The sequence below is a fragment of the Anas acuta genome, chromosome 1, assembly GCF_963932015.1.
Source record: "Anas acuta chromosome 1, bAnaAcu1.1, whole genome shotgun sequence".
In the NCBI taxonomy this organism is placed as follows: domain Eukaryota; kingdom Metazoa; phylum Chordata; class Aves; order Anseriformes; family Anatidae; genus Anas; species Anas acuta.
Genome location: NC_088979.1, coordinates 117853154 through 117865973, shown reverse-complemented (window position 1 = coordinate 117865973; position 12820 = coordinate 117853154). Strand labels below are relative to the sequence as shown.

The following is a 12820-nucleotide window of genomic DNA, read 5'->3' as shown; positions in this document are numbered from 1 at the left end:
TTTTCTAATGTTCAGATGAGCAAGACAGACATAAGGTTATGAGGTATCTATCAGGGTTTGCAGACGTGCCTTCTTTCAGATTTCTCTCAGTTACGAGATTGCAAGCCTGATAGCACTGTTGGAGTCTGAGTTCCTACTTACAGCAAAGCAAAAGAGCAGAATTTCTCCTACATATTAAATGGAAAAATAACCACTTCTTCCATTTGACCTATGCTTAAATATATCACTTTCATGGCTATGAGCTGAGCTGGACTAGAAAGACTGAACCACCCTAATCTGTCCAAGAGATGATCCTGCAGTAAGTGTCCCTGTCAGCCCCACACAGTACTCTGCCTGGAGGGAAGGACATTTTTGGCATTCTGCTGTGACACACTCCACATTCTGTCAGGCTGCTAGAACATACGAAATAATGGCACAGACAGCAGGCATGAAGAAAGCATGACGGGAAACTGGCAGGGGAAACAGCAAAGATAATTTCCTGTGAGAAATGAGGTATGTCAGCTTCTTCACCCAGTAAGTGCTGTGCAGCACCAGGGGTGGACTGCTGTAGTCAGATAATATGTTCTGCAATGTTACTCCTTCCTTCCCCCATGGGATTGACTTCATACCTACCTGACGTTGCAGGGTTGAAGGCCAACACAGAACAGTACGTTGGATGTGGGCAGAAAATACCTCAACCATTTCCCACTCTCTTCTTCATGACCTGTTTTATTTCTTCTCCTTTCCCAAAAGAATATATTAAGGAATTTGATAATTATCTCAATATGTTGTATTTCCTTCCATTTTTTAAGGGAACAGTGGGAAACAAGATACCTGGTATACTGAACAACCCCTTTCCCTACAATAGAGAGTTCAGAAATATGGCACTGAATGTTGTCATTCGATCAGACATCCCAGGAATCCTGGAAATGTTGCTCTAAAGAGAAACCACACACTCTATTGGATGACTAGGAGAAGGAAGTTGAGGAGAAATTGTTAACTAGATTTTAACCTCATTCAAGGCTACTAATGGATTATGTTTACTATTGTCATTTGAGGATAAAATAAATATGAAAATGTTGAAATATATACCAAGTATATTTCTTGACATACAGATTGCTATGGAGTATGATATTCAGAACATATTGAAATAATAGCAATAAATCACCATAAGGGGAGAGAGATACAGTTTTATCTCTGTTGAGGCAAGGGAGTGTTCACTATATTGCCAAGATTAAAAAATAACACTCCACAAAGTAGATATCTGCACGTTCAAGGAAATAAAATCATGATTATTTTAAATTAGGGCAATTGGTCACGTCACCTTCTGAAGAATGAGAAGAGACCCAGGAAGTCAGGAAGAAATTCTGTCTGCCACTATACTGTGGGATCCCTGTGCAGGCTGAGGACAAGGAATTTAAAGAGGACAAGGAATTTAAAGGGCAGAGGTGTCACAGAGCAGCAAGAGTCAGCTGCTCCCCAAGGGAAACAGAAGGACAGTGAGGCTGGCAGAGCAAAAGCCAGGACCCGTCCCATAAGATAAGATGAGATCAAGGTAACTGGGGTCAGACACATCGCAGACACAGCCCAGTAGGCATTACACATATTCACAGTGACAAGACAGGTCAAGATGGGAAATCAGCCCATAGCGAGGCATGACCAAGTTAGAGATTGGCATTCCTGCACCGCAGCTCAAGCAGGAAGCAAATGCTCCTACCGGGGTTTGAATGGGGCTCCTGGGCCTATGGGCAGAGAGTGGAATTGGAGGCTCAGGTGAGGCCTGACCAACAGTGCAAAAGGACCTCCTTGCTGGCATGGCTTCAGCAATGGGGGACTGTCCAGTGCCAAATCTGCAGGATGAAGTTGCAAATATTCACAATGCAGACGGTTTAACTACGGAAAAATAAGTAGGGCCTGCCTAATCTTCACTTACTACTATCTGTCTTCCATCAGAAGGCTGGACAGCCCTTGCTAATTTTTACTACATGTGATATTTCCACTCATGCATACTAACTTTTTCCTATTAAGTAATTCGCTTAACATCTGTGCATCTGAAGGTTATCTTAAACTGCATCAAGAAGAATTTGTTCATTTCATATGTTGCTGATAGTGTCATCAAAATGGAACATGTTATGAGACAGGACAAGCACAAACAACCCTCTAAACTAATGAATCTCAAGTTTTTCAAGGGGGTAGCCCACTACACCCAGACAAATACAGAATTATGGAACTTCTATGAAACTTCTATGAACACAATGTCACAGTAAAAGATGAGCCTCAGAGATGGACTTGAAAACCACATGGGTTTTCAATGTATGTGTATGAGAGAATCTTTGCAAGAGAGAGAAGAATGTGTGGGAAGAACTTGAATGTGAAATGTTGAGAGCCCATGAAAAGCACTGTAAGATTATGTGTAAAATAGGTATTGGTACGGCTTTTCCACCTGCTCACTTTCTGTGATGTATCAGCAGCCCACTGTGCACCATTTGAAGAGCTTCACTGCCTACTTATCGTAACTTCATGCATTTTACTCCAGACAAATAGCTTTGGTTCTTTTCAGGATTGCTGGACTGAGTAGAGCAAGAAATTATAGACAGGGAGACAAATCTAGCATCAGGATCGTTCATATTCACTGTCACATGGGCTACAAACCACCTGAGTAAGCAAATCCCTTACTATTCCACAGAACTGGGAAAACACATGGCCCATTTGTACACGCTGCATTGAGAGCCACTGCAAACTTAGTCTACTGTCGTCTGTTAGAACAGGGAGTTAAATCACAGCTTTCAAGTACTTCCAAGGTAATACAAGTACATCATTACAGGGAACTCAGTTCTGCTTATTTCATGTTTCGTGCCATGGGAGCAAGCAGCAATTTTCATCATATTAATTTTAGTTTTCCATTTAATGAGGATTTTTTTTTCCTGTTTATCTTGTTGTCAAATATATCGAAGAATGACATTACATTTCATAGACAAAGACAAACCTTTGCAGGAGTCTTAAATGCAGCAGTCTAAATTAAATAAAACGTTTTGATTGAAATATTTTTAAATAAACCTAAAATAATGATGACCAATCATTATGCTATACCTGTTCAAGTAATTACATTCAGTAAAAAATCATACAGTAGTGCAGACTTTTTCTCCTAAAGTTTCACAGAAAGTAGACCTTCAAAAATACTTTTAAAAATACAAATCCCACTCCACTGAGCAAACTAAATATTATACTTTGGGCTGAATAACATGTTTCATTCCATCCTAAATTGTATTTCTGAAAGAGAGAAGTATCATCTTGTTTGATCACAAGGTGAAAATGAAAGCGCAATAAGAGTGTTTTCTGTATCTTTCATCTATTGAAGTTACCCACAGGTCAAATGCACATTATCAAAATTGTCTAGTCTTACAGACTGGACGATGAGAAAAACAAATAGGACTATCTGACACTATGTTTTGAGACATCTGGGAAAAAGATAAAACAACAATTCAGCTCACTGTGAATTCTAAATAAACTTGTGGGGTAGAGCAGAGAAAAACAGTTTTCTCCATAGGAAGACATATAACACCAATCTTTTAGATCTTACTGCCAAAGTAGCTGAAAGAGTAGGGTGGAATATAAGTAGATACAGCGGTAGAACCATGCAACACATATGAGGTATTCCTTGTAAAGTCACTTCTAGTCTTTCAGTATTTTTGGTGAAACAGGACCTTGTGACATGTTTACAAGTACAGAAACCAAGCCAGGGAGAAAAGAAGGCTGGTAGGTTTGCAGAAGAATTATTCTCACAGGTGGGATGGATGGCCAACTCTATCAGGTAAAAAGTCCATGCTGAATGTGGATAGCAATGCAGGAAATCTTAGTTACTTCAGCTGTCTGATGGATAGTTATTTTCAAAGTAGTCGCGTGATTAGAGTTCTCAGATAATAATTTATACTCATAAAGACAATACCAGTGAAAAGATCTGGAATATCTGTAGGGTGCAGCACCTGGGCTGAACTCCTCATGGCAGTGTTCTCCATTGCCTTTTTTAGTTTGTTCTGAACATTAACACAGATCCTTCTGGATTTAGATGTAGATTTGGATTCTCCCAGAAATCAAACATTAATCAATGCTAAAAAGCCTCTGCCATTCAAGGCATTAACTGTATATGCCATTTTGTATTCTAGACAGTAGTATTGAACCAAGTCACTGCAGAGAGAATTAGGAAACTTCAGCTATTCTCAATAATGATGTAATGATGCATCCCAACCTACCTTGAAAACAAGCAGAATATTTAATCACAGAAGATTTAATCTAAAGTTGTACTCACTTTAAGCAGTGATTTGAATCACAACAATGTATCAACAAAATGATTTTTTGGGAAGAAAACTGCTGTACTTCTGCTGCACCCTTACTGACAAAAGCAACACATTAATTAGTAAGTTGCCGTTAAAATTTATAGCTTTATTAGGGTAAACAGCGGCTCTTTTCAGAGTTTCAGACATAATTTGCCATCGTAATCAAAGAGCACAAGGTTTCAAAAACAATCCAAAAGTGGGAAGCTAAATACCATCCTTTTGTCTCATCAAAACTGAAGTTGCAGGATTTCCTGGATTTTAGTGTTGTTTCATTCTACGTAAGGATTTCAGCATTTTCATCCTAAATAGCTGCAGCAGCAGTTTCTAAAGAAAGAACAGAGCTGTGTGTGAAAACATGTCATTGCTAGTGCACAAATTACTATGTCTGAGCTTTGAACCCACTGCTTCTTTCTTGTTGCTGCTCTGACAAGCTTGCCCAGCACTGGAGAGATGCAAATATCAAGTCACAACTTATATTCACCAGTATGTAGTTTAGAAAATCTGAGCGGATTAAAACATAAAAAGCCAATTTTATTGTAACTACCAGAATTTTTCCATCTTGTTCTTTTCTTCACTGGAAGTGTTGTCAGTATTGCCAAGTTCCCAAATTAAGTGATGTTTATAGTACTTCTCAGCTTCTAGAATCACACAGTTCTTTAGAATGTCATATTCTAGCCATTATTGTTACAGAGCAAAAACGCCTAAGCAAATGCATTTCTTTTGTAGTCATATGATTTGTGGCCAGCGGGTTGAGAAATGATTTTTTAGTCTTCAGGACTGGCAGAACTTTCTCTTTCAGATTCATACAGATGATGTACCCCTTGTGCTCTTAGCCCTATATTGCTAACAGCCGTAGGCTGTTATTTCCTCATGCCAGACAAGCCTTGTTTGTTCCTGTCTAAGGAGCACGGTTGATTCCTAGTCATACATCTGTATCAGACAAAAATAATTAACTCTTTAGTTTAGCAAGTCTGCTTGCATAAAAGAAGCCCTGTTGTTGTTGATTTCCAGTACATGCATTCACATCACTACATAAGCATTGTATGCATACAACACACGTAGCCTGGGGAGTTGAGCTTCTCTGCTGACACAAGCCATTTTAAAAATTCACTTCTAAAAAAGAAAAGAACCAGAATTAGCCAGTGCCAAAGGTGAAAGAGTCATCTTTACTTCCTGCCTGTCCGATCCTCCCAGATTAAGTCTCCTCCCTGTCTTAGAAAGTGTAAAGAACTGCACATCGATATCAGGAAATTCCATCCTACAAACACTGAGATTGATGGAAATTATTTTTCCATCAGGAAAATACATAAATAAATTGGTCTTTCCGGAGCAACAACAGACACTCATTTAGATTCTGCACATCTTAATTAAACCAATTATAACTGAATTATTGTATGCCTAACACAACAGTTATTGATTAGATTTGGCTAACTAATAAATTTCCACCCAGCTGCTCACTTAGTCCCCTCAGCCTATGTGGGACAGGGGGAGAAACTGGGAGAACAAGAATGAGAAATCTCATGGGTCAAGATAGAAACAAAGTGACTGCATACCAATTACCATCATGGGCAAAACAGGCTCAATTTGGGCAAAAATAATTTATTATCAATTAAAAGAACCATTTAATTACTTATTTGTGTAGTAGGAAACAAGAAGACAGACATTCAAAGAACAACTTTCCTCTCCACTTTCCTACGCTCAACTTCATTCCCAATGCCTCTGCCTCCCCCAGAGGCCCAGGGGGATGTGAGGGGACTGATGGTACCCAGAAATTCCTCTCTGCTGCATTTTGGACCCAGCTGGAACTGGCTGTGTACGGTACAGGAAAGCCCCCAGCCTCTTCTCCCAGAGGCCACCCCTGTAGCACCCCCACTACCAAAAAATTTGAGGGAACTCCTCAAATGCTAAATGTTTTTCAACCAGATGACAATTTTAAGTATGAAGTATAAATTGTGTCCTTTTTCTGAAAGAGTAGGTGACACAGGAGCTGATCACATTAGAGGCAAAAGAAGGCACAGACATTATCTGCATAATACTTCTGACTATTATCTGAATAATGTAAGATTTCCAGACCTCCCAGATCTGTGGCTGACGACTGAATGTGAAGATACTAATTTCAGCATGACCTGGATCACAGCATAGAATCCTTTGCTATAAAAATCCTATTTCATGGAATAACATTTTCTTCAGAAAGTAAGATGTACTCTGCTGGAACAGAGACAATGGCTACTGTCCCATTTCAGTTTCTAGAGGGTTACTTTTACCAGCACCCTTGAGAAAGAGATACCCAGAGATGAGGTGAGGAAAAGCATGGGACAAGATTCAGTGATAATATCCTAATTCAGGTCTTTCATAGCCTTGAGGAAATCATGTGTTTCTTATTATTTTTCAATTCAGTCCTCCTTTCCCACTATAGCTCTTTGTCTTTCACTGGAAAAATGAAGAACAGTGCAGGGTAAAAACCTAAAGCTGACAACACATAACTTGCCTTAATTATTTACAGATTAGGTTCATCACTGCTATACAATTTACTAGGGTGTTAAAGCGGAGTGAATAGGTATGAATAAAGGGTGTTTCAAATGTCACATGAAGCCTGTTCTTCATCTCAGTAGAGGTACTGCTAGTTCTCATTCTCTTGTGAGAAAACTCAGGCTTCAGTGAAGCACTTTTCTAGGAAGACTGATAGTTTTTAACCTGATGACATCAAGACATGGTAATCATCACTTCCTATGGTACTTTGTTCAAGCACTTGGTCATGTTCACTGTTAAAAACACATGCCTGATTTACAGTTTAAATTTGACTTGCTGTAACTTGGTGGGTGTTGCAACTTTTTCATGCAGTCAAAAGGTCCTTTATATATATATATATATATATATATATATATATATATATGCTGTTATAGCTATCTAACTAAAGGTTTAGAGCTTCCAGAAAGGTATTTCTTATTTGAGGATATGGAAGGGTACAAGCCAAGATAATCTGCCAGTTTATTTCACAGTGTTTGCTTCAAACCTTAGGCAAAAATTCCACTAAAACCAATGAATTTTTTCCTGTATAGGTTGTAAAGTTCGGCCTTTTCAGGATGAGAGATATCAGTGAATGCTCTTGGTTAATTTGATGGTGGTGGTCCCATAAAGAAGGGTTTTCTTTCCCATTTTTAGTCCCAGCACTCCACCAAATTCCAGAAAGCTGCACTTGATACTGTTGGCAAACAGGCGCTCAGTACAACTATGTCCCGGTTACAGCTATTAGCTGCTGACATTACTGCAGTGTCACAGTACCTACAGTTCTGTCTGGGTGCCCTGCTCTGTGCACTGTGACTCACCGTGTGCTCCACTCTTCCTCTCTTGTCTCTCACCTCAATATCCCTGCTTTGGAATTGGGATGCCATCTCTCCTTCTCTCTCTTTCATCTCTTTCATTCCAAATGGCAAACCTGAGCCTTGCTAACTCTCTGTGGCAGTAGAGCTGCCTTTGGCAAGCTCTCTTGATGCATCTAGAGGAAGTGCAAGACTGAAAAACAATCGGCACCTTTTGGTCACCTTTCTCCACTTTATCTATGTGGCCACTGATCTCATCTCTCTTACAGACTACAGCATCAAATGAACATGCCGGAATCTACCAGGCCGTGGCATTTGGCTCTCTCTTCTATCTGTTGATCTCTGACCTATGTTTTTCTTACTACAACCTCCAACACTAGCCCTTCTGCAGCCGGAGGGAGATAGCACATTCCTGCCCTCAGTTTTTCTGTGTTAAGAAGTTAAGAACCTAAATATTGTTCACGCTTAGGGTATGTGATTTCTAGATTCCAAAACAGGTTTTAATAAAGTGGTTTGCAAATTAAAGAGCAGTAGGAAAACTACCTGTGAGAAATCCAGAAATCGCCTCTTACGTTTTTTTCACCTAAGGAACAGAAAACATCAGGCGTCATTCTCCCCGTGATCACACCTTTAATCAAAGACTCCCCACACTGCAACCACATGACCGTAACATTTACTTTTCATCACTCTGTCCACCATAGGATTACACAGAAACTCATATCCTGCCTGCATGCAGGATTTCCTTAAAAAGATGGCTATCTGGTGACAGCAGCCTCATGTGCCCGAGAGTAAGATTGTCATCATGGCACCCACCACACTTCCCTATGAAACAGGTGACTGTTGCCATCCTTATTTAACAGATGAAAACCAAGGCACAGACAGACTGTGAATCTCAGCAGCTGCACTAAATGAAAAAAAAACCCACATCGTAGCGGTTTGACCAACTTGCCCTTCAGACAGGCCTCACCCCTGAAAAACCTCGTAGTTGTAACGGGGGCTCTTATTGTGGCAAAAGGTTGTGGCAGACAAGCAAAACATCTTGCTGTACCAAAACCTCTTCAGACAAGAGGCAACTCCACAAGTTCATCAGAGGCCTGCAATTTTAGTAACATTGAGGATGAAGCCCTCTGATTCAAACAGGTAATCAGAGAGGGAAAAATGGAAATTGAAGGTGAAGTGAAATGCAGACTGGAAAAAAAACAAAACACACACAGTTTTTAGAAGGGCAGAAGGATTAGAAGCCACGCTTGGTTAGCTAATAGTCATTATTAGGACTAGAAATTGGTTTCTGTTTCCCTTTATTATGTAAGAATGGCAGGATGCTTGACCACTTCTCATACCAACTTCAAGCTAAGAAAACGAAGTCACTTCCTTCATTGCATAAATGGGCTATGTACCCCTGTACCTACCAGCTATTGCGGAAATACGAAAACACCGTGGAAATGTCTCCATATCCTGTTCCTTCCATCAAACCAAGGATTTCAGCACTTTAAGGAATCAGAGAAGTGAAACGTCTTCCTATTGAGAAAGCAGAGCCTTAGTTACTTATTTCAGTGCAACGTCTTGCAAGATTTTCCTCCCGACCGAAGCAAAGAAGGGCTGACTCCAACACTTTGGAACTCCAGCACGGAGGGGAGCTAGGGCTCATCTGCAAGTTCCCACTCCTTCCCTCTCACCAAACATCTGTCTCAGCTCATCCGGTGCTCTGAGTCACTTCCTCCCCACTTTTCATCATACGCCCGCAGCGCACTTCTCCAAGTAAGCCCAGTCTTTTTTGCACAATCTGGAGCATGGTTCAAGGGAAGCCTTGCTGGGAGGCAGGCTGGCCCATAAACACGGTGTATCACAGGGTGAAACTCCTGAGTTTTGTGGCCGACGCTGGAGCTCAGAGCAGGCCAACATCACATGTGTTAGTGATGTTAAGGCTGATTTCGAAAGAGCCACACCATTTCATACCAGCAGAAACTGAGCCTTATGCATACGTTAGCGACACCAGAATTAGCTCCCGTAAGCCGACATGCCATCGCATAGTACTGGGTGGAAACATTCATCCCCACAGGGCAGCAGTTAGGTGCACAAACAGGCTGCTGTGCCCTGGTTAGGTGCTGTGCTGTTCTGAGCGTCCCACTGCCATTTCTGAAGCTAGCTCCAAGCCAGCTCGGGGAGCTTCGCACTCTCAGCAACTGCACGGCACGGGCATGGCCTGCAGAAGGCTTGAGGCAGGAATCCAAGGAGGCATGGGGAGCAGAATTTCAGACTAGGCTGCAGGGAAGTGTTTAGTGCATTTAGCCTCCCACACAACACCCCCACAGGAATACTTTGAAACATGAGTATAATTTTGTTTACCTACACGTGTATAAATGGCGCACAACAGCTCTGAACCCAAAGTCAGGTCCTCCTGTTTCCGTCTTGCTATTAAATGCAAGCTTCCCTGAAGGGAGAGGGACGCTGGCAATGTGGGCTTCACCTCAGGCTTACCTACCCTCCAGCAGGAGGTAGGTGAAAGAAACCGTGTTCTCATCAGGACTTTCAGGTGTGTGGGTGTTTCCAGGAATAAACAACACTCAACCACAGAACAACCAGGAAGCGGCTTTATAAGCATATCGTGTCACTTTAGTGCTGCAAAGTTTATAAATGGTATCTCCAGAGCCAGCCTACCACATTGTGCCATTCTGCTAAGGGACTTGCCATGTGACGGGCTAGGAAATGTCCACTGCGCCCCGTCCTTCATGGCATGCTGAAAGCAAGAGCTGAAATTACAGAGCCTGCGACTGCAAGCATTCAATCATATTTTGGGCAGGCCTGTCAGTCATATGCCAGGTAGACTGGATGAACTCTATTAAAGTTCTGAACTGAAACAGTAGGAGGAACAGCCAGTCACAGTAAAGTGCGTTTGCAAGGTAGATGTAGGAGAAGTTTTGCATCTGCCCACACAAGAAGTGAGGCTATCCAATACTTTTGCTTTCTCTATCACGTACCCCCATATGCAAAATTAGTGTATTTTGTTACAAAGGATGCAAATAAAACTTATGATTTTTTTTTTTCCTTCATTGTTAATATAACAAGTTCTCGTCTCTAACATCGCAAGGCAGGAAATTCACTTACAAGTGTGACGCACAATGCTATTTCTGGAAGAATTCAAGTGTTTTCAATGCCCTATACATCGGGCAAGACCGTTACATAATGTAATCCAGCTTTAAGTACACTTACCTGCCAAATTCCCAGACCAGATCATTTTATTTCATTACTAGGGTGTGCACTTACTCTGCGAGTAAAACACATCTCTCAGTTGCACAGACACTTTCCACAACACTTTTCCAGAACCATTCTCAGCTCCAGATATCACTGGATTTTCATACATATGTGCAGCCTGTTGTGCTATGTGTATGGTCCCAAGACTTAGGGTCCTCAGCTGACACAGAAGGTGACACAGCAGGGAGAATTCTCTTGTGGACAAAATCGTGGCAGCTCTGTGAGAAATCAACAGACTCAGTCCAGGTTATGAGTTTATACCAGCTGAGGTTCCAGCACACTGCTATTTATGTCATCACTGGAAATGAAGTTCCTGAAAAAAAAAAATCTTCTGTCTGCACCTTGGTAGTTAAAACCCAGCTCTGCACTCCTGCACTTCTTATTGAACAAGTTATTAGCATGGAATCTGCTGTCAGCAAGGACTTTAAGGCTGAGTAAAACCACTTCAAACAGAGCAGATCACAGACTGTGCCTTTGTCAAATAATATCTGATGACATTATTATAATTAACATAAAATGGGTCTGCAATCACCCACACTGAAAACCACAGGCAAAGCCCAGATCTGTGCTCTCTGTACACAAAAGACAGGGAAAGTTCAGACTCCAGAAAGACTGCAATGGCTTTGGGTTTTCTCTGCTGCTGTGCAGAAATGTGCACTCACTGGAAGTGCCTTTAATTACACCTTGTTGGCAACTTCTTCTTCTTCAACTATGTCTCAGGCTTCAGACTCAGCTCTCACAATCAGTTTATCCCTCTCTTTCTCCTCGTTTCCATCAAATGCACACCACATTTCTGACTGATGCAGCCAGCAAACCCCTACACCTTTCTCCTGTCTCCACGCATTATTTCTCCTCTGTCACAGTCCGGCCTTTCTCAGGGTCAGTTCCTCTGTTATGGGATCCCGGTTCCCACTGTGTAACTGAGAGGACAGGAAGAAGAAATAAAGATTCACCACTTCTTGTGGTAAATGTATGTTTTCAGTAATGTCCTGCCACAGACTGCGTGTCTCGCTTCCTAAATTCCAGTGTCTGTAGTAGTACTTTCAAAAAGGTAAAAAGAGGCACGGTGGTAGTACTTCCCATTCTCAGGCATCCTCAGGTTTCTGTCCTACCTTCTTACATGAGCCTCCAGCTTTTTTCTGGACACCCAAGCTTCAAGTCAAAAGTTGCTCACAAGGCTTCTTAATAATGTCTTCAATGACATTTGCCTAGCAAAAGAATCCGGCTGTCCAGTTTCTGGTTCTGAAGGAATCCCTGTAGGAATGTCAGACACCCGTAATTCTGACGACTTAAAGTAGCATTTTTATTATTAACAACATAGCTAACTCTCTTCTTAAATCTCTTCTACCCCATTGCATTGTTCGTTTTTCAAGTCTCTCATTTCATTCAGCAATCATCCAGTCTGCCAATTTACATACAGTCTCACATTTACACCAGCTTAGTTTCATTTGGCCTTTGCATCAAGTTTGAGCACCATTTCTTACACATCCAAGGCCTCATACTGCTTACACGTTGCCTAATTCTTTCCTTTACACAAACACTTCTTCCTCCCCCTGTCCTTGTCTAAAATATACCTATGTTATCTATTCACATGCATCACTAATTCCTAGATCAACGGTAATTACTCAAAAAATAAACCAGAGTGTTACTGTGGATAGCACATTGAAAACCTCAGAAAACTGCTGAGAAGCATCAAAACATTAAACTGAGCTTCAAAATTAAGTGGGACAAAAGTACAGTACTCCTCACCACACAAAACTGCAGTCAATAGTAAGACTCTAGGACCAAGAAGATTAAATTTCTTTCTGCCTTGCCTGATTTTCTTTACATGTTCCTTATCAGTCTTTTTACTTATTTACTTAAGACCTTAATTCACAGTCCTTTGCTCCAGTGAACATTAATGCAGACCGTTTTTGAACACTAGTCTGACCCAAC

The 12820-nt window shown here is 41.2% G+C and overlaps 1 protein-coding gene across 1 annotated transcript in view; it reads right to left on the bottom strand.

Annotated features, from left to right (window-relative positions):
- Positions 1-12820, bottom strand: part of LOC137863516 (uncharacterized) — a 169015-nt gene that overhangs the window by 19503 nt on the left and 136692 nt on the right. The window lies entirely within an intron of this gene.